Below are 23757 nucleotides of genomic sequence, written 5' to 3' on the forward strand. Positions count from 1 at the left end.
TCGCAAGAAATCGTTTCATGCAATTAGTTTTTCTGCTTGCTGGCAGGGGACTACAAAGTTGTTCTGCCTTCTGTGGTTCATGTTTGACTGTCTTTAATCACATTGTGTTAACCCAGTTATCGATATACATATCAACGTCATTAGTATGATTGCTATGAATTTGTTCTAAATTGGAGCTGCCAAAAAAATTGCCCATTTTAGAAGTTGCTCCTTCTATTTACGTGTTATTTTTGTCCTTTGCACAGCTTAACGTTGGTAATGTTTCTTTATATATCCATCCCTCCTTTCTTTTTCCATGTCTAAAAGGCTCAATAATTTTGGGCGATGATTGAGAAATCGGACAGATGGTATTCGAAACAAGTCCGAAGGTTTGGAACTTACGTGTGTTGTATTGACCTGAATAAGATGCAGTTTCACATGAATGATTCTATTCCATGCTGGGAATTAATTATCACTGGAAGAGGTTGCGGGAAATGATCACACAGTGCGCTTGGCATCGGAACTCTCCTCCCTGTAGGTTTGGCGCCAAAAAGCCAGGTACTCAATCTATTGCCTGGACGTTCTATAATGGAAAAGCAGATGATTCCTGCGGCGCGTTTGCGCTACCGTCCCTTTGCGTGTGTGGTGATTCTTTGTCGTGAAATTACTCCCTTGAGAGACTCTGAGAGATTACTTCTTATTTTCTTCACGCTTATCGCCCTCGGCACGTAGTGCATTGTCAGCGAGTGACAGTGAAACTCCAGAATGGCTCCTGAGGATAATTTGGATACTGATAACTGTTGGATTAAGAAGTGGTAACTCGGCTTTTATAAGCGCATATCGCCTCCCATGAACACTGTTAACCATGGAAGGGCATAACTATATAGACGAAGTTACAACTCTGGCACTTCAAAGTGGTCGGTGATCATCGCCGCCTAGTAAGACGAACAATAATAAACTTTCCAGAGATGCCCGATCACTGCTTACAGTGGGGCCATTAATATCCTACGGATATTTTACGGCGTTTTGCTTGCATTTAACTTCAACTTTATTACTGTAACAAGAATATAGAGAAAAAAATCCCTAACGTTAGACCTACTTTTGCCATCGTGAATAAACTTTTTCGTTTACACACACTGTTCCACTATCCGTGTAATGTTCGAAATTTTACTTTCGTCCCTTTAAAACATCAGTTTTCAAAGAGTTGGTAATTTGGCTAGGATTTGCCAACAAATAGCCTTTATTCGAGGTGCGCCTGGCTTCCTGGAGACACGACTCACTCGTACCTCGCTTCGCCACGCGCAATGGTCTTTACCACTCGAGCATCCATGGTGCACCGATGCCACGCGCGCCTTGACTAAGGGCGGGCCAACAACATGTTGATCACCACTTGGAAAAAAACACGCTATTTCACAACAAGGATTGACAGTGAGATCTGAGAAATTACAATTTTTGTATAAATGACATAATTGATTAATAATCATTAGTTTTTTAACAATTGACATAAACTGATTTATTGACATAATTTTGTGTTGTAAATGACACAAAACAATTCAAATAAAATACAAAATCACATGAACAAATTTGACTATTTATTCCCGAAATAATTACAGAAGGAAGCGTTCGAGAAGGGTAGTAACTGCAAAATAACAGTGAGGGCACATGACCTAACGCAAGCAACTAGGTCAAGCACTAAATTTGACGTTGTGAGATCATATAAGGCATCATCAGAGACAAGAAGATTCAATTTCCTGTCCTTCAGTTCACATAATTTTAAGGATGCGGATTACCAGCGAAAAATTGCAGTGGCGATCATAAGATACAAAGGGGTCTCGTAGCCGTGAAACTGGTGGGGTGTACATGTACAGCAAGCACTCGCTGCGCTCTTGCCGTGGACATACCGGGCATGCAAGAACGCGATATAATTGGCCACAGTTATAGCCCTGGGCAGTTAAAACTCTCTGTGTCCTTCCTCCATGATGACTTAGTGTATTTCCAATGAAATGACGTCATACAATACCTGCATTGCTGGCGCTTTGGTTGCTGTATGCGTTATTGGGAAATATTCTGTAACCACGGCTTTTAAATATTTTAGACCAGTAAATTCACTACATGGAAGAAAAAAATGAAACTTTAAAAACCATCATCAGTGACATCGTCCCGTTTGATCACGGCACTTGAACACAAGATAGACACCGGTATTCTTTTTATTTCTTTGCCATTTTTTCTAATCAGATTAAAGTGCATTCAGGTAGGTAGCATTTGCATATAACTTGGACCTTTTTTGACTTTATTATGGTAAGTGATGTGTTACAACTCCCCTTGAGGCGGTTAATCCCCTGAGTTCTACCTGGGCACAAGTTGCAAGGTTTCCTATAGAACTAAGAGGTGCTTGGCAAGTGGTCTGCATTCCTAGTTGTCATCTTCAGAAGACCCGAAAGGACAAAATGCGCCAGGATCTTGTGAAAACACTTGTTTACCCTTAATCGTTGACAAACAGGCTTTACGTCCTGGTTATTTGAGTAACAATGCACTGATGTACAAGCAGTTCGTATTTCTGTCTAAATTGCAATTGTCAAAACTAGCCTATATACACATAATGCAGGGCGTGTGCAAAATGCTTACTCTCACATAAAGGTTTTCCACCATCAAACTTAAGCCTGATTTGAGGGGAAAATATACCCTCAGCCTTTTTCCTTTCTGCTCTTGTAATGAGGTAAGTAGCCCGTGCAAATCCAAAGAATAACCAGAGTGAGAAGTAGTTTTCACTTTGAAGTTACTGAATAAAATGCCGACATATGTACATGTAGTGAGTTGCACAATGCGTTCAGTTTATTAAACCTAAATTTAAACCATATTGAAAACAATAATATCTACATCGTGTAAATAGTGTGCATACAGCATTCTGCAATCATGTGACAAAATCTATTAACAAAGTTAAGTACAAGAAAGGCATTGACAAATAAATTCGTACAACAGAAGGAACGAAAAAATACTAACAGACGTTTCCCTATTGCCGAGAACCAATTAAAGCTCAATGGCTCATCCTGATTTTGCAAAAACAAATAAAAATAAAAGTACAGCTTTATACAGACAAAGATTATTTAAAAGTATATAACTGTGTGGAATGTGAAAACCAGCATATCCGTACCTTTGCTGCCAGATGTAACACATTCTTGAGAGGCTATTCAGTGATAGAACTCGCTCCCTTGAGATCAGGAGTAACGTTCAACAAAACACTGCTAGTAGGTAAACTCCGATCCAAGGTCCCTCCCAGGTGCAGATCATATCAAAATGTGTGTATATAGTACATTCATCGTCTGACATTTCGAAACACAACCAGCTGTTTTAAAATAGAAGTTTTGCTTTTTAGAAAATCCTCGTTGTTCCACGTACGGAATTCATTAATGAGTTAGCCGTCTCGCAAACTGTTTGCTTTGGCTCTTCATTCATTGATTTAGTAAACTAACGTGCACAGAATAGCCATTTTGGCAGTTATTACTGGAGAATATTAAATGCCAGGAAGAAAACTATGGTCCCTGAATAATAATATGGTGAAAAATTAGCGTTGTTTCAACCAAACAGCCATGGCCAATCATTCAAACAGAAAGGAGGAAATTTTCTTCACATCTGCCGTAGTGTTTGTGTTGAAAGTTGGTTTTCTGTACGTCTTTTCCTAATTTTCTGAACTATTGACAGACGAAAAAACCTGAGCACTGGCGCTGATTTAGATTTTTGTTTACTTTTTAAAATTAATTTGAAGGGAGTTGCCTTTTTTGTGTTATTTTTTAGTATTTTTTTCTGGACGTTGCCAAACGGCGAATTATGTCAAAGAAGCAGAATGTTTCCAGTGGACTCGTTTTCATTGCCACCTGCTGTTTTTAATGGTTTTAAAGTGCATCTGACTGTGGTGTGTCAACTATCATCAATGATTGTTCTTTTGAGGTTAGTTATTAATCCTGTATTATAAGTCAATTGACTGAGATTCTGCTTCATTTAGAAATTTTCATCGGGAGTGTTTTCATTCATACGGGATGTTTTTCGTCAGCTATATGCCCTGGCGTTATTTGGGGAATGCAGAAAGCAGTGAAAGCTTTTTTGAGAGTCAATGGTACAAAATCTCGCCGCCTTAAAAAACAATTCAAAAACTGTACGCGGCATGCACAGTTTGTTGGCATTTTGTGTTTTTGTCATAAACGTTTACATACTGATTTATGAAGACACGCCGAAGGCTTTTGCTTTAGCCACGTTAATGAATATAACAATATATAGTCAACCTGCAAAATGTAGAATACATCTCTGCAGTAAAAACATGGACTAGACAGTATATAATTATTTCATTGTGTGACTGGCAGAAGGACAATGGGGTATTTTTGTTCCAGCACAGCTCACAATGCCGCAGATGGCTTTACGCCCTTTGTCAGACAGAAAACGATTTGTTCCTGACAAAAGGAACAACTGATGTAGTAGTTTTATGGAGTAATTATCAAGTGAATGCGTGTGATAGGTATAGAAGCATTATCTTAATGGCGACTGCTCGTTCACACAGTTATTTTTATGGAAATGCAATATTGAAATTTAATTCCCCGACACGAGCCTGTATGGTTGAGGAAAAGTAATCACGTTCTATACGGTAAATTCTTTAAAGGAGTAAGACAGGAGGTCTTTACACTGGTTCCGGTACGTGTAAACGCGTCAGCCATAAATTCGGATAATTCTCAATACCACTGAGAAATTGATTGAGCGAGTAGCCTTTTCCTATACAGAAAGAGTTCATTTTACCCCTTGGCCCTGAGCCAGCAGCGATTGTAATTAGAGATATTTGCCGGTAATTAAAGCGACCATGCCTGTTGTGTCCTCAAGGATTCCAGAGATTGGAACTGATATTACTATTGACATAACGTCCCGTAGGACATTAACTCGTGCATTCCGAAACTAAACAGAAACATCTGTTTTTGATTACTTCATTCTCATTAAGAACGACTAAGAAAGAAAATTAACAGCGACTTCATTAGACAATGTTTGGAGGGCGAAGGTCCCCTACAATGAGTTCTGCATCAAGGCTGCAATGTGTTCTCTTATCCCAATGACAAATTACGCGTACTTCAATACTGTCTAAAGATATGTTGAAGATTGTCAGTGGAGGCAGTCTGATTTGATCCGATAAGATTCTGATGAATTTTTCAAACACTGAAGCAAATCTGATGGGATTCTGTTGTCACCGCAACCAGGACGGGCTATCCCAGACGACTAAAGGTCAGACATTGTGACAGAACTTCGCCTTCCTAGATTTATCGCATATATCAAAGGATCTGCGGCTGTCTTTCTTGGTGTTTGTCGCCATCTCGCACCCCCCTCCCACAGGAGAAGTTTACGTTTCTACTCTCTGTGAATATAACTGACGTTGAAAATATATTTTCAAATTTTCCATTAAATTTTTCCACTTATGGAAAATGTGGAATATGTTGACCTCACTGACGCACCGACCAATTGCTGGCGTCACTTCTTTGACGAATGTTCTAATGTCTCATTTGGTGAGTTTCCAGGACGCAGCTTGAAGGTAAATACATGGCCACTCCATGAATCAATCTGCTGTCGATTTTGCCTGTCTGTTTGGCAGTAAAAATGGACCCAAAATTAAATTCTTGACAAATCAATCAAAACATTTTCGGAATGTTCACTTACAGTAATCACAAAGTGCATCTTCGATGGTTTATCATTAACACTCTCTGCTCAAACGTTAAAGGGACGTACCAAAATATAGGCTTTTTCCACATGGGGCATCAGATCTTTTCCTCCATGGTTTTTATTCAACAATATGTGACCAGAAGTTGCCAAAGTTGATAAAGAAAACCATTATTTGTACATAACGTTTGTCACATAATTATGAAGTCAATATTAGTCTCGTCTGTGCAGACAGGGGTTTGATTTCAGTCCCTTGAAGTTGCATGTGGTATGGTTTAAATTCATTGACACGATCGATGCATTGGGGAAAAAAATATGGAAATTTTTAATGAGCATCGAAGTATGCTCAGTACGGAGAATGTTTTACTTAGCAAAAACAGTTTTATTTAAAAGTAAATACTAGCTATATTCCATGTACATGCCAGTGGCTGGTTGTCAGCGAAACCGCTGTCTAACACGTTAATTTGATAACCAGTGCTTTGTAGTTGCCTTCGACAGTGTCAATATCATCAAATTTACAAGTGCTTCAAGGTGAAACAAGTTGACATTAATAACAAACCTTTATAGTATTACTGACTGCTTATCAGCAATTTAATCCTCATTTTTAACCGACCGTCCTGATGTGTGTTAGTTTGGAACAAAACAAACAATTTTCTGAAACCTGTCGGTAGGATGATCATCAAACGAACAAATGCACGACATCCTTGTGACCATCAGAGAGCGGCATGTGGCTGGTTTGCGCGTCTCCACTACACTAGCCAAATACGGGCAAAGCATTGTGGGTTTACACGTGTAGGCCCTACCTGTTTCCTTTTCCATATGTTTTCCATGTGCGTACGCTGCGCAGATGTCACACACATTTGGAACTTTTGACTCATGCTGCTCTTTCGAATGTAACTCTGTCGTGTGAATGCTCGACAAAATTACGTCGTTTACATTCATCTTGAAGCAGCTGTCTTTCTTTGCATCCGGCAAGGGCGTAGGGTCAAGCAACAGTGACCAGCACCCGCCGGCGCTCCATCACTGGGTTTACCCAGGATTGCAACTCTCGCACACGGAGTTTCCAAGTTGTATTCTCAAGTTTCCAGCATCCCTATGCCATCATTCAACAGATTATGAGTACAAAGGTTTGCACCATCCACCACCTCAGTCCTTGAGATCGATTGACTCGAGCTAAAAAATAATGTATCAAAAAGCGGCGCCATAACATCCCTTGGATTTTACATTATTTATTTGCGTCAGTCTCACTCTTTAATTAAATAAAAAAGTCCAGACTCCTGCAAGTGCTGGATTATTCCGGACTTTCCCAAAAATGCTGCACAAGAGAAAGCTAGGTCGCTTTGCAGTGGAAGATGAAATGCAAATCCAGATATTACATTTGGGTATTTAGGTCGAGAAAACATTTCAATTTGATCAGTCGCCCTAAATTTCAAACTCGGTGCTTACTTTCACCAGGTTCATACGACATTGCCCAGGATTTTACTCTAGACCAGGCAGATTGGTCCAAATGTTACCCTTGTCAAACCGCCTGCGGCAAACGAAGGACCATTAAATCTTCGAAAAGGTTGATCAGTTGCTGTTTACATAGGTTCAACCAGTCTCTCTGCTGCCGTGCATAGACTCCGTGCCAGGCATCATGTGTTGACTGTGCCATAGTGTTCATCAACCCTGTGATTTGTGTTTTTCAGCATAGCCGTTAAAGATTAAGACAGCGATCACGTACAGGATTTAAAATGGCATCGATCGACAGTAATTGCGAAGGAGACAGAGACATTTCGAGGACTCTGTGGTGTGAAGACAACCAGTTGTGTACAGTTTGGCAGACCAGTTAGGAATGTCAATATTAATTATTTGCCGATGAGAATGACTGGTGTCCCGGTGGTGGGCTGTTCGCCTCAACATGACACGATTATTTGTCCCCTGAGTATTAATCATCGCCATCGCTATAATTCTTCGGCACAAGACCAGAATCACAAGCTTGATAGAATGCACATCTTGTTTTTATATAAAACGCCCAAATAAATCCCCGCTATCTGATTGGTGGGTCGTCAATCACGTGGCATTGCATTAGTCATCGCACGCACAGCACAGCAATACCACAGAGGTATAGAAGTTCCATTCCACAGCAAAGACTTCTCTGTAATTCCAACGTCATGGGGAATTTCTGAAATTGGTACCACTGCGATCATAAACATTCATCATCTGAAGAACTCATGAAATCATTGAGGCCTTTTTCACACAATGTGAACGGGGAACCCTCAGTGAAATTGCGGAAAATGGTTGAAAGTTTGGACAGAAGGACAAGTTTGTTTACCCTGGAAGTCGTGAATCCTCTAGCCGTTGGAGGATTAAGGTCTGCTGAGGTCAAAGACTTGACTTATTCTCGACGTGTTCTGTTTAGTTTCATGCTGTTTACCACACATGGAGGCAAAGTATAGTTCGGCAATCTAAGGAACTCAGTTAATGTAGTAAGTCATTTCAAAGTTAATGCGATTTATAAAGACTTCCCAAATATATTTTAAGGGCAAGTCATTGCGAATAGACTTTAATGGTCTTTAACTTTAACAACTCACACAGCTAAAGGCTATCATTGCCGCGATATAATTATCAATTCCTGACTCTGAAAACTTCCAATAAGAATATTTGCTAGTAACTAATAAAATCTCTCTATATATTGTAGAGAGAGTTCTTAAATATCCTGACAACCGTCGAAATACTTTTGGGGACATGCTGCAAAAATGTCATGACTGTTAGAGTGGAATACAAACATGGCCTTTTCTCTTCAGTGAATTCGTTTATCCACAAGTGCAGTTGCCTATATTAATTATCAATTAACTACTTCACACGCTAAGGAAACTTTGTAAGCGCTCACAACTGAACATTCCATGGACGGTTGCACGCACAAAGTCAGTTTCAACTATTCACGACAGAAATCCATTAGAAAAAAATCCACTATAAAATAGTCAATTACTTTGGTACCGGTAAAAATCAAATTAACTGTGAGGTGTCAATATCGTTCCCAAATTGAAGTGAGGTTTACTGTAAATTTTGCGTGTAATTTTGTTGTGCAGATGAGTGATTGTATTTTTTGTAAAGATAATTAACTGACTGTGAACAACCTGCATTTACAACTTTCAAGTCAGGTAATGGCGTCTTGTCAATGTATCTCGCTGCCAAAACCGTTGAAAACAACGTTTCCACTGTGTTAAAGTTTTGCAATGCTTATTGCTAGTTTTTGTTTTGTTCATTTGACCGGCCACCATCGTTCATTAATACCACAAATGAATAAAGAAATTGTCTTAAATTGGCCAAGGCATAACACTGCAGTTAATGTTAATATTTTTTGAATATGGGCACATTTGTATCAACAAAGTAAAATAAAAGTAATCTTTGTTTGAGCATAGGCCTACAGTGTTTATGAATATATACGTTGGGTAAGGGCAAAACCCGTTATATAAATAAATGTATTAAATGCCTTACTAAAACAAACCAATCAGATCTCGAAATCGCAAAAGGTCCTCTCGGGAGCAAACCATTCCTAAGTCAATATTGATGCGATCGTTCCCTCTACGTCCTCCTCGCCAATCTTAACCCGAGGAACACTAACAGGAGAACGACTAGCGGCGCTGATCACTGATCACTCAACCGATCCTTTCCCGCCTTTAACTACCGGCAATTAACTCGCGCACCTGGGTGACTCTAATTGGAATTTGCCGCTAGGTAAGTACATTTCTCGCCATCTTGCTCTCGTTGGTTCTTTTTTGGTGTGCAATTTTGTGCAGGTGGCCTGATTATTTTAATTGTCAAGAGGCAATTGTAACAGATTGCAAATTGTTGTAACCAGATTATTTATTGCTTAAATGTACAACAGTATGGTACGCGTAGAACGCATCGTTGTAGCTTACACCCAGTGTGAATAAACCTTAAAGGTAGTATGAACTCCCAGCTCGACCAAGAGGGGGCGCAAGTCTCCTAGCAATGAAGTCTCCTTGCAATGAAGTCTCCTTTGGTGGGGACTGCACTTCACTGGTTAACAAACGACTATACAAAATGCACGAGTTACGATTGCGTGGCTAAAAAAAAACCAAAATAAACCAAAAAACTCTCTTTTCAACCGATGAGGGGGTACTTCTGCTAAAGGTGGATACACCATTTGTTACATCTCAAAAGTGGGACTGCCGAATTACCTTTGAATATCTCCCTCTAACTAGTAAAAAGCAGTGTCAGACGTCAGTAATTTTTTCCGCCTGGAATCCTGTCATTTTGGAGAAAAATTTTGGAAGAAATTTCATCCTAGAGAATAAGATTTGTTTAAATAGCACAGCAATTGACAGGCACAACAATAAATGTGCGCGGTGCGTGTATAGCTGTCGGAGGAGAGTGTGAATAAATGCCGACAACGCGCCTTCAGTACGCCCAAACACATCATCAACCGCCAAAATAGATATACAACTGTAACCGATGGGCTAAAAATTTAATTTTGGACTAGTTTGAAATTAACTTTCAAATACTCGTTTAACATTTCCAAAGAAATCTAACACGAATATTCTGCCCACGCCTGTAAGTATTTGATTTAAGGGGTGGAAGTCATTCAGTCATTTGAAAAAAACGAGCAGAGCGCACAAGGTTCTCGTTGTTTTCTGATCCTGTCACTTAATCTGCCTCTCACGATCTGGCCAAGCATAAAGAGACATAATAGACCGTCAGTGCAACTAAACACTCAGTAAATCAGCGTGCACGACTCGTAGGTTAAAAGGCTTTTCATGTTGATTTATTCTTTTTCACGAAATGTCAATTTTAGTATCAGTTCTAGAAATTTGACCTCGGCATCCCCTCCATGAATGTTGAGGCAGCCAGAACATTAATGCTTTCGATTATCGATTCTGTCTGACGTCATGTACTTTTTCCTCCACTGAATTTGGCCATTTGGTGTTTAAAACGAAATGCCCTAAAAGAAGGTAATGCGAAATGTGAAAATAAAGATAAATTGGACATAAATGTGTTTCGATGCCTGTAACGAAATGCAGAAAACATATATTTAACAGTTCCGCCGATAATCATTTCATCGTATATATACAGATAACCCCCTAAATCTTCAACAGTTGTGCGTTCCTAGGCTAGAGAAATGCCTTTTTTAGACTTACAGGTGTTAGACTTCACTAACAACTGGTTTGGCAATGACTTCTCGAAGATATACGTGATCTAAGCTGTTTTTGCCTTTCGTCATTTCAAAAATCGACGGTGTGACTTAACATTATACTGTTCATGCAGTGTGGAAAGAAGTGCTCACGAATGTGTGAGTTTACCTGTGCTTGATTGTAAATGGCTGCTATTTTCAGTAATTCTTGGTTGTGTGTTATGCAGTATCCAGTGACAAGCAGCTCACTCTGTTCTGATACATGTAGTACTTATGTTCAATTCATAGTATGTTTTCATGTCATAAACGCCTCATGCCAAAAAGGTGCGAATCGACGCTCCACAAAAAGAGCATTCAAAGCCGCGTCGGTTTGTCTCAATATTGTGCATTAATTAAAGCAACTGATCAACCTCGGTGCATTGATTGACAACCATGACTTATCAGAGTCTCATATGAGGCTTTGCTTGAAGTCATTTCAATGCCATGTAATAAGCCCCACTACATGAACGAATATCCAAGCAAGGTAGAGCACTGATCGGTTAAATGTATTTTCCATACTGACTCGTAATGTGGCTGGTGTGAATCTGGGTCGACAAGAATTTGGTCTCGCGTGGAGCGCTCCAAGAACCTGGTATTTTGTTTCAGGTTATCGAGAGGAGGCTTTGAGCTGGATGTGTCTGAACTGCCCCGAAGTTTGACTCCGAGATTCTGCTAGTTTACTACGTGTCACTTCATTAGCACATGGCATTTGGCCTGACTGACGCTGGGCAATACTGGTGCAAATCTGGGTCTTGACCCATTGGTCTCTCGTGTGGAGTGCTCCAGAACCTTGCATTTCTTGCCAGGCCAACACGAGGAGGCTTTAACACGGACTTGTCTGAATTGATCCATGTTTGACTTGAAGCTTGAGCTGGTTGAATTTGCACTTGGCATGTGACATTTGGCTAAATTGACAACAGTATAAGCCTACCGCAGGATTGATAACATCAGAACTTTCGACTAAGAAAATAATATATTCCTTGGTTTCATCTCCTTGGCCAGTCGATCAAAATGTAGGCCAATCCATCGAGGTACCATGATGATTTTCACCCCTGGCCTTCATACTATTCTGTCGACCAGGCCAGCACCAGCTTCCTACCGTGTCTGATGAGCACATCTGTTCCTCACGTCAAGTCCCGTCTGCTTGCTCCAAGTAGTGATGGGCCGTTTTAATTACTGTCCCTGTTCGTTGACCCAGCCCCTTCACCGCAAACTTTTTCCACTTGCAGTATAAATATCAAAGTGATCGGCAGTGTCATGCCACGAAATGCCTCCGCTTCTTTGCTGTTCTCCCCCGCTGAGATTTGCTCTTTCCCTGATGTCTTACATCCCGGAGAATAAATGAGGGGTGTTGAAGGCGAGATGGGCCCCGCGTCCGTCATCTGCTGATGTGTTGAACGTGTTCAAGTTGTCTCTACCGAGAGAGGTTGCAACATGTAGGTACACAAGACACGTCTCATTAGGCAGTCGATCAAGACATCAGCTTCAAACAAATGACGTTGTCGTCTCAAAGGCGTGTCTCCACGAACTTACGGGTTGTAGTCGGTCACATTAAGACGTGGATTTGGAATTCAACATTTCTGCGTGTTATCTCTGCACGCATGCAGTCCTCGTCATGTTTCAGTAGCAATGCAGTAAATTTCGCGGAATACAAGGGCTGGTGTGTCGTATGTCTAGTAACACCAGCGTGATGTACCTCTCAAAAACTTGAGGCATCGAAAAACGGTTCAAGAACTAGGCTCAAACATGAGAAGAAATTACAAACTGCGGAAGAACAATATAGTCATTTGCAAAAGTTTAAGACCACGTAGAATTTTATTGGTATTTGTGTATTACAGTGTCTCATTGAATGATTGCTTAATTTTACGGTGGTGCATCAGTATGTAGTGCTGTATACCCGTTTGAATGACATTTTTGCAAGGGCAGGTCTATTATGACATTTAGTCTATAAGGTAGGACGGGTAAGAAACGCCAGTCTAACTAATCAGACATAAAGGAAGGCACAATAAATATTAGATTGTTAACAATTCAAATCATGAAAATGTAGTCAAATAGCTTTTTAACCAAGATACCAAGGTTACACATTGAAAATAAACATAAATTGCCATGATTGATTGGTTTAAGTTTGGTTTTCTTCAGATTAATGCATTTTGTATGGGTGGTCCTAAACCTTTGCAAATGACTGCACTTGCAACTACCGTGTTCCACGGTATAGGCATTGCTATTCAGTGCCTATGCTTCTGCAATATTCGGTGGTTCCAAGTGATTTTTTTTTTTTTTTGTGGTGAGAAAAAAAAAGAATGAATTGTAGTGCCACTTCAAGCACAGCTAGTGTGTCTAGTATAAAGAACGGGTGTCCAAAAATCATAAAGGAAGGATTTCTAAGAAGCTGAAGTGCGATAGAGGTGGCTGAATTTTTAAACCCACATTGTTGCAACGGGGTAATAAAGTGCATTCATAGACTATGCGTTGTGTAACACGAGGGACCAGTGCTAACTGTGTAGCCTGAAAGAGAAGTGTTTTTTTTTTTTTTTTCGAGAAACGCGTCTGAAGTTTGCCGGAAGCACGGTAATAATGTAGTCTGAGCACGTAGCCAACTAAAGATAGACATCTCACCTCCGGATGAAAACAGCATCCACTTCATTAAACCTATACAACAACTGGCCTCTCGTTAGCCTCATCTGTACAGGGCTTCACCCCTGATCTCCTTATTCTCAAGATGGAATCGAAGATTGGGTCTCAGGACTATAGCCCCAATACACCTGCCCCAGCCGACAAGTCCTCGCCGTCTCGGCCCTAGAGAGAAAGAAGATCTAGAGCCGACCTCTTCCACTCGTCGGTCGTCTTGTAAATATTGGCTGGGATCCATCAAGGCCAAAATAAACTTGGAGGAACTAATCCCCCTGCCGCATGCACTTGACAACCTAATAAGTTAGGAAATCAGAAAACTTCAGCATTCTAAAGTTCCCGCAAGAATTCTTTCTCAATGGTCCATATCTTTAAATTTATTTCCACTGCGTATACCATTGGTATTGTCACATCGTTCTGAGAGGGATGTGTTTGTGTAGTATTGATGGTTATGGTGGTGTTGTCACTATTATTCTTGCGTACTTCTCCAGATTGTTTTGAAACACACGTTTTTTACCTTATACTGACCATTTTAAGTGAAAATTGGGCACTTGACTGCTTTACTAACGCACTCTGGCTCACAATTACATATTTAGTGAAACTACCACCACGGTAGTCATCCGCATTTCAGTAGGTTAACCTCTTTTCCTTATTACTGTCTACGCTCTGTTTGTCTACACGATTTATCAATTCACACACTAATGCTGTACTGAATTATAAGGAATTTTGAATTGACTAATGCAGAATATCATAAATCTAAATTCCATTAACTACCCAAGTACTCGAAACGAGATTGAAACATGTCGTTGTTGTATGTAGACTTTTCACCACAAATTGTAGATATGAAACGTTGCGCCCCGCTGACATTTCCTTTTTGAGACTCACTTTCGTCGTTTCCTTGTCACTCAAGTCTCACGTTTTATTATTAGGTTCAACTTGACGGGGAAAATATAAATCTGCAGTCAAATTACCACATGAAGCAAACTACGGGACAGAGAGAATCCCCCCCCCCCGCCTTTGTGTTAGTCGTTGTTATACTGGTGTCTCAAGAATTCTTTTCAGCGTCGAGGGGGGATGTGTTAAGTGACAACAGGCAGGAGTGTGTATATGGATTGGACTTGCGGGGGGGTACCCCTCTGTCCCATTTCGCGCCTGGTATACAAATTACAGCCACTTGTATGGCATGGTTAACCAGAATGATATTCTTTCAATTTCCGACACAGAAAGTGGCGTCCCACCATTGCTGAGAATAACGACTGGTATTTACTGTTGTCGTTTTGGTCCATTGTTTAGGTACCCGAATATCTTTATTTTCAAGGCCTTCTCGCTACGCCGTTCGTACTAAGCCTATTTTGTGCATGCATTGTGGGAGAAGAGCTTCTGACAATTTTCTGAAGAGGAGTCCTTGGTCCAGTACCTTGCGGTGGCTGGCTTTGATCACGGCGGACCTCTCCATATCTGTGTGTAAACGGTTCAGTTCATTTTAAGAATGCGTTTTAAGTTCACTGCGTTTGTGCGCATGAAAATAGGAAAGCAGGGAGAAGTACAGCGACGTTTTCTCTTTGACTCCACCATTTGTATGCGATTATTTCTTCTTTTCGTGACTGTTGTATTGAAATCTTTTATTCAACTTCTTTTCAACGAGCCAAGACAGTACCTGTGCGGGAGGAGTGATCTCAATATTTTCTGTTCTTCGTCAAGGTATCTAAACCGATTCGTATCATTTTATGTATATAATGTTAGCAATGCCGGCAAGTCGAGTCCATTGGTTAAAGCAACGGTTTTCACACGTAGTCGGTTTGATACACGTAATAAAGCAGTCTGCGGCCTACGTGTACTGGAGGAAAGATTGTTGGTTGATTCAAGTTGCCAGACTTAATATTCTTCTTGTTGGCTTATTAGTCGATACCGTATTCTGCCAATAGAGTTCCTCATTCCCAATCAATTACAGCATGAAGTGGCAGCATGTCAGGTTCTGCACGCGTGTGGTAGTTTGTCCCTTTAAAGCAACAGAAAGCAATAGTTCAAACCATGTGAAAATGAGTGCGTCACACTGTAGGCTTTGAATCGCCTTTCCAACCTTTGTTGCATTGTTGGTCTGAAAATGCATGGACGGTATCGGCCTTTACGTGCTCATCCAAGTTTCCTCACGTTGCAATTCAAATTTCATTTCAAAAATTCCTTTTTGCCTTCTCCCTCCTATTCCCATCATTTGCCAAATGATACTTTTTGGAAGGGGGTTGTATGGCAAAAAGTGATTCTTCGTTTCGTGTTGGCTCAAACCTGTCAAATGCATTTTTTCGACCCTTGCGAGACTCTTTTGGAAATGTTGGCCACTTGTTTGTACTTGCTATGTCAGAGTTGTTAAGTAGGTTTTTTTTATATTTGAACATGTATTCGTTAACGGGGGGGTGTTTTCAAATCAATTTTTTGTTCACTTTTCCCGTTTTAGGTAACTAAAACTTAAAAATAACAGTAGCGTTGCCTTTCCAGACGCTGCCCCCCTCTTTGGTTATTGAAAGTTGCGTTTTTTACATATGTTTGGCTTACTAGGCAGAAAGGGTGTCATTTTAAGCGGCTCAAATCGCCACCCAAAGTAACTTTTCAATCGTTTATCAATTAAAGAGTGTCAATTTGTTACTACAAAGCAGTTCGTGCCACATCCACTGGGATAGGCATACGCATTTCTTAAATTCCATGTTTTACATTTCGCTTTGGTAGATTTATATTTTACAATACGTTGGGCTTAGTTACTGAGAATAACAATTGCCGTACTTACAAATAACAATAATATCTGAATTCTCTGAAAAAATATGTGCAGAAACCTGATTGAAGTATTCAGTCCTGTTATTTTTGAAGGATCATCGTACTTCCGCCTTTAACGCTCGTTATGCTTGCATGAGTAATAGGACAATAGCTTTTTGATACTTTTCCAAATAGGTGTACGTGACGTTAGAAACCTTCATGACTTGTATAAAGGGTTCATCCAATGCTACGAGTCATTTTTCAAAGTTCCGTGTTTTTCAACTGGTGTTCAATAGGGCCTGGCCAGTTTGTGTCGTGTATACTGTGATAATTCATGCAACATATTCCATAATGCACCTATAGGCCCAACAACCTGTTGCTGTACGGTTGTGAGGCAAAGTATGTCCGTCAAAATTGTCAGGTTAGTGGTGGTTAAACATGATGCTGCCTATATGATGAAGCTTACCATTCGCACTAGGTCCTGTTTTACCAGCCAACATTGCTGGTTGTGAGTTCAAACCATTGTAGCAATTCACTGGCTTAACAAAAACCTTGCTGCAAGTACATTAGAACACTAATAATACTTATGCGAAATGACACCCAATTCAATACTGATGCAGCAAAATGTACACTTTTCAGTGTTTCAGGGTTGGTTCAGGCCCGTCACATTGTTTGTGTCGCATTGTTGCGAACTGGCGGATACATTTAGGTACTACATTGCAATACGGGTGCGTTTACCTTCATACATAAGTAAGGTATCATCTTTTTTATTAGTACTATAATGTTCTGGTTCTCGTTTTCATTATTTTCTTTGTTTGACCCCGACCCCCCCCCCCCCCAGGCGTGTCTGGTTTTAGGCAAAAGTTGTTGCTATAACCAAGGGGGGACATTCTGCAAACATTCGCCAGGCATTAACATGTTTCAACCAAAGGAAGTGTTGACGACTCACAGGAAGAGAGGAGATTGGCTGAGATGAGCTGACACACATCAAGCCCTCCATGTCCAGACATTAATCGAAATCGTGCTCTGACGAGATAGTTCCCTATTCCAGATTCATAGCTCAGGCAATTATCAGTGATAGACACCAGTGGGTCTGTACAAAGATGAGGGCGCTACAGGGCATATGCTTGAATGGCCGATTCAATCTTCACGTTTTATAATCCAAAAGAAGTAACTTGCATCGTCAAGATTGAAGGTTGGCACATGTCTCATCCACGTTTCCTCACATTAAAAATATCAAATGTCACCTCGTTTCAGTGATCTTGGGCTTTCTAGAAACGAACGCTTAAAAGTTAATTTCACGTGCCCCCTTTCAATTTCTCCCCATTTATGTTTCTAGACGCCTAGTGCGCGATTTGTAAATGGGATCTCTCATAGCCTGGTCCTAATATTATCGATTCGGAGCGTGGGATCGTAGTCAGAGTGTCTGAAGCAGACTATCCGAGAGGTAAGGCCGGAGTCCCCTGTACTAATTCCTGGTCGATACAAATACGGTATGGTAATCAAGGACCCCAAGCACGATATGGAAGTTGATCCAGATTGCTCACGCTAGCACGGAAGAGGGAAACGGTAGCCAGTTCTTATCACACCGTCTCAGGGGTGGATTCAGAAAGTTTGTTGGGAGCAGGTCTGTCAAATTTTCCAATCGGTGCAGACGGGCAGCAACCAAGAGAAAACACATTACAGTGTTACTGATGCACTTACCCTTGTATAAACAGAGTATGACGTCATCTTTTTTACTAGAACCTTAATTGTTATTTTTTTTTATTATTTTGCTTTATTTTTTGGATCCAAACTGGGTTGGGAGTTGGGGGTGGCTTCACGCCTGACTCTCCTGCAGCATCTAACTGCCCATTTGAATGAATATCTGGTAGAAATTCTGGCACCTATTAGCCCAGTTACATGATCTTGTTTGTTGGCCAAGAAACTGAAAGAAAATAGACATTCAGCTAATAGAATGTATTTTCAATAGTATTTTTGCATGCTTTCTGAATTTCTCTTTGACATGACGTGACGTTCCTAACGTGTTGAGTCGTTACGTTTTTTCGGCTGAAATTGGTTCGTCTCCAATAATATTTGTTGTTGTTGTTGTTTTGTTTTAATGGCGCTTTCAGCATCTCAGGCTATTTGCGCCAATAACTGCACGTTTATTCATATGCTTTATGAATCAGCATCACATTACGGAGTTATGAAGAAGGTCCAGTTTTAGAAGCAGGAGGAAACCGGATATCCGGAGGAAACCTGCTAGAGCGAGTATGGACTGGAAACCAAATGCACTTAAAGCCTGGGCCAAGCAGGGACTCGAACCAGGGCCTCATTGGAAAGAACCGCTACGCTAACCCACTCCCCAACCCAATAATATTTGCACCACTTACTACATTTCATTCACATCGTCAATAGCTCCCTGCACAGTGATTCCCTCCCGTGATCAATTACAGTGTCAGCCATATGTGGAGTTGCATTGTCACTTTGCGCATGACTTCACCGCCAAAAGTCAAAATACCGCTGATGTCACATGGTCACCTATTAAACACAGAACTTGAAAGGATTTGATTTATGGCACATTGGCCTGCAAGATCTTACCCTTCATATTCTCTTCTCTGAAAACAAATTCAAATTCTTCCCTCGTGCATGAAACTAAGCAAAATTACTAAAGACGAGTTGAATTAGCAGTCGGAAAGGTTAAACAGGGAAGTACACGTTCTTTAATTTCTCAAGCAAGTGTCGCCATGTAGACTTTAAGTCGTTTATTACTCTGGATAATGAGCAAAATAGATTTAGCATGTAAAACATGTGTTGAGGATGCCTGAGACGGGATTCTTCTCAGTTGCTCTGAAATCGTCTCGTATGATCAGCGCCGCCCACACACCACAAATGACCAAGACACATTTCGAAGGACGGACAATTGGAGTCCTCCGCTCACAGCAAGCCAACAGGTGTAATTTGGCAAATGGTACCGCCCTGGGAGGCAGTCTATCGGTTATCTCTTTCGTCCGCCCCTCTTGTAGGGAATGTTTTGACAGTCATTCCACTATATTTTGTAGGATTTGTCAAATTCACTTTTTAAAACTCCGTTGTTGCTACTTTTTGTTTGCTTTCACACGGACCTCACAAAGCGCAAACAAAGAAACAAACAAAATGACCCGAAAAATATGAAGCTGGTTGTAAATTGCAGTGGGTAAAAATGTTCATACTGTCTGAAGGGCATATTTTTCCGAATAAAGTCCAATAAGCAACCTTTTCGGCGATTCCATACCTCGTTTTGTTCTGAATGCTGGGCTTAACCGGAGTTGGAGTCGTGTCAGGGTACTATTTCTGGAGTCGTTTACCAGAAAATCCCACATCAACTTTGTAATTTCCACATAAATTAGTGCTATTTTTTAGCCTTCTCAAGGACACACTAGACATCGGTTCTAATGCTGAAAAATCTCATAAACCTGTAATTACACATGAGAGACAGGTTACATGAGCGTTTACGCAGAGTGTAATTCATTATGAACTCTGAGAAAACAACCTAATCACAATAAATCGGCCGTCTTAAGTCTAGCTCCTCAACCATCTTTTTATATTCCATTGAATGGGCTTCCTCGTCGACATGAAAATTCATTACTGCTCTAAATTGTCTCTCAGCAAATTAACCAGTACCTGCACTTTTCTATTATTCCATCGATGTCATATTAATATTACCTTAGAGTCTCGTTTGCCATTTTTGATTTTTTATGGGGAGGTTCCAACTTGCAAGACATGATGGTGCCTAAATACACGAACTCGCTGTCTTGTCGTTGAAATAATCACCACTCCGTTATTGATTGCTTTAATTTTTGACGTGATGTTTTGTGACGGCAGCTGACGTCAGTGTTTCGTGAGAACAATATTGATTTTTAACACACTTTATGATGTTCTTGACCTTGTACAAGGATTCTCCTGATATGTACGTAGTTTTCTTGAAGCCATGTCTCCCTGTTGAAACTTACTTGTACAGATTTTCGGCCGTCTCCTCCCCCTCGTCAGATATAACTGATTTTGAGTGGTTTTTATCGTTTCGTCTCGGTGGCATGGAATTGGACTATGGATTCGGCTATCGACCACTGGCTTGCTCTTCTGACTATCCATGGCCGTTCCCATATGCCATGCCCCACACATCTATCTCCCTTTGTATTACAATGTAATGGCATTACTTCCACTGGCCGATAAAGTTGCTAAAAGCTACGACGTGACAATACAAATCCCCATGTGCGCGCAACTATGAGCTCATCATACACGCCGTTTCTATACTCTTTTAGTTTGACATGAGTGCCAAACTTAAAGACAAGAAATTGTTACTTTCCATCCTCAGGACACTGAAAACTTCACTTAGTTTCGAGAAAAGCCTGCTGATGTATCAGACAAAGGCTGTAATATTGATACAAAGTTTTATTGACCTTCAAGGCGCGAGGTTATGGTTACAGCAGGTCTCCTACAGTGCTGACAGTGTTGACGGCTGCGCTTGCAACCAATGGTAATAGCGCGCATACGCCTGTTTAATTTGCATATATCATGGAAAAGGTCCATTGGATGGAAGTGGATTAGCTCTAGTAGTTAAATCCTCTCCCTCAAAGGATTTCTTAATTTGTTGTTAAGTAAATTACTTATCAACTTTTGTCAGTAATTTCAGTAGTTTTCTCGAAATAGTTGTCTTCTTTTACACTGACCTTCTTGAATTCTCTTATTTTGGCAATTTTTTGTTCAGACATCCCCGAGTTTAATCTTGTTTTCTACTGTAACACGCTTTTCCTGCCGCCACCTTACCCCATTAGGGCCCATAAACCGTCCTTAAATCTTTTCAATCACAATCAGTAACAGTGTTAATGCATGTTCATAGCAATATCTTGCTACAAACCTCCAGTGGCTAGGAATTTAAATCGTGTTGTCCAAAATTATGAGCAAAATTTGAAACACAGCGCCAATTCTTTCATTGATGTGTTTTTGTTTGGCATAACTGAAAGGGGGTTAATACCGATTGTGGAAGCTGAAATCAATCGCCTTTTTAATTTGTCAATAACTGTGATTTAAAGTTATCCTCATTCTGTTGTACAGTAAATCGTAATTTAGGCCCATTCACACATTCTAGTGAAAATTAAATTATTTTTGTCAGCTGTTGCATTACAATTGTCGTAGAGTACCAAAACTCGTTGTGTGGAACCCACGTGAGTTTCGCTTCCCCTGTGCGATGAAATTTACAACAGTGGTTTCTCCTTAAAGTTGCTTTAAAGTTGATCATATGCCGTCATGATATTCCGAAACGTTACGCCAGCTTGTCCACCACCATTAGCGTAGGTGGACAGTCACATTAACTGCAATTACCTGTTTTTGCTTTCCAAGTAGATCTGTCGTCAGTTTTTTCCCTAATGGAAAGATAACGACCATAATGACGATTGCTGTAGATTTCATTAAGAAGAAAATCCATTATTCTCAATGCGAGATAATTTAAGCTCTAAAGATTTTTTCTTGGAAAGGTAATATTTTTCTGGTCGGTCGTGAACCTGAACTCGATTTCATTCTCAAGATATTTCTATTCCCTCCAAACTGTTTGACCTGTCCATATTATACCAACGTCAACTGACATCATTTCCAATTAAAATAATTTTCGTTACCTAGCTGAATTCTTTTTCCTATTCCGGTGCGCCAGTGTGTTTTCTTCAACGCTGAAGGACTGAACTGATGCTACAAAGTTTTACACTATCATAAATATGCTTTCTTAATTGGAAATCTCCAGGGAGGAATTTTGCAAATAAAGTCTTACGTGGCGGGGCATCAGGTCTACGATGGATTGTTTTGTCCATCTTTGGCTCAGTATCAGTTACCATTGGTAACCTCGGTGGAGCCAGTAGGTTACGCTTTTACTACATGCGCAAGGCAAGAGGAGGCAAATCCATCGCAATCTTGCAGGTTGCCCATAGGGACGTGTCTTTCAGTTGAGGTTCAAAAAACTTACCCGGTCAGTTACTCCCCTTGGGTATTGATATGATAAATGCAAACATGGCCCACCATACTGAGCAAGGAAAGATAGCCGTCTCCCCAATTCATTCAAATGCAAATTGCTTAAAAGGCAATTGATTCTCATGGCATCCGCAGAAGAGAAATCTCATACCAGCAACGGGAAATTGGGCCTGAAGATCGCTTACATGGTCGAAAGGTACAATGAAAATTCCTGAACCTGTTTTATTAAAGTGCCCCGTTTCATTACACGTACCTGCCCTCGATTGGTTAAACACTGCATGCTTTTGCCAGGCAATGCGTAAAAATAGCCCCACAAGTCGTTTGGAGAAATGAAAGAAGTTGTCAGAAACAGCAGGAACTTATCTGCTCACTTAACGAAAATGTATTACCTCTGACGGTTCAGGACTCCTTCCAAACAGATGCCATTACCTGTTATTCAACAAGATTTGATACATGGAGCAGTCACCACCGCCAAGGACAGAAACTTGGGCAAAGAAGTGTTTTGCTGAATGAAAAAAAACAGCCAAAGATTCCGTCGATGTCTGTCACTCGTGACTGGTTTTCAGTTGGCCGATGCCTAGCACAGAAATTGGCTAAGCCCTTTTTACTGCTTAATAAATTGAATGATATTGGTCCATGTGCTGCGTGACTTCAAAACGTGTACCTGTATGCACTTGGTGGAAAAATGGTTTAAAAGGTATCAAGAGCCATCCTTGACAATTCCTAAGTTGTTAATGCAAGCAAAATTTCATCATTCTTTAGGAAGCACTTGCTCAAGATGTAGGCGGTTAGTATTTTTACCGTCGTCTGGGCAGGAAGCATACTGTCTTAAATTTCTTTAAGAAAATCCACCATTATATTTTTGTACGCCATCAGAAAGCTGCCACCGTGCCGAAAGTGGTTGGACGGCCTATATCCAAAATTATCCTGCAGTATCTGCTCACTATTTATTTCTAACCTAAAAAATGAAATCCTGAGTAAATTTCGCACCAGACCTCTGCCTCTTCGGCCGATGCGTTGTTTCCATGGGTACACGCCCTCTGGAGACTGGCTGTCTAATTAGTCCTTGGTCCCCAGCCCCGCTTGTGTTTATTACCATAAAATGTTTTTGTGCGGTCAGGTCCCCTGCTGGATGCTAGTCTTGAGGATTCGTTATGGCAAGTCAAGACGACTCAATTCCCCTGCGAAAACACGGCACATACCCTCCTGAAGGCAGCACTTCCTCCTCTACCTTTCATTATTTTATGTTTTCGTACCCCGCATTTAGTGAAAGACTCCTCCTAATCGATATTACTTTTCTTTGCTCTCCCCTCGAGAGCCCTCAAGAGTAGACAGGTGATATCAGTCCGTAAGGACCATATTCCCGTCATTGGTAATTAGGGGGAAATTGAGCCGTCCACCAGAACTGTCTACCATGGGGAAATGATCATCGGAAATGGAAGGAGTATTGGCTAAAGATGCTGCTGAAGAGGGAAGGCTCGACTGACTCAAGTATTCTGAGACTGAAGGGCCACAGCAATACAGCTAACGACTTGTTATGTAGTTTACCGATGTTGTTTATTTAA

At 40.7% G+C, this 23757-nt stretch overlaps 1 protein-coding gene across 4 annotated transcripts in view; it reads left to right on the forward strand.

Annotated features, from left to right (window-relative positions):
- The window catches only part of LOC110973266 (galanin receptor type 1-like), a 35588-nt gene that overhangs the window by 744 nt on the left and 11087 nt on the right, over nucleotides 1–23757 (forward strand). Inside the window, exon 1 of one of the 4 annotated variants that reach the window (XM_022223957.2) lies at nucleotides 14961–15169. The exons of 2 other annotated variants lie outside the window; for them this stretch is intronic. The gene's annotated coding sequence lies outside the window, so the exon portion shown is untranslated. Of the gene's footprint in view, nucleotides 1–14960; nucleotides 15170–16487; nucleotides 16635–23757 lie in introns of those variants that run through there. One more of the 4 variants, XM_087132995.1, reaches the window with a different exon arrangement.

The sequence above is a fragment of the Acanthaster planci genome, linkage group LG02 (genome assembly GCF_054643075.1).
Source record: "Acanthaster planci isolate LZ-2023a linkage group LG02, COTS_SCS, whole genome shotgun sequence".
In the NCBI taxonomy this organism is placed as follows: Eukaryota; Metazoa; Echinodermata; class Asteroidea; order Valvatida; family Acanthasteridae; genus Acanthaster; species Acanthaster planci.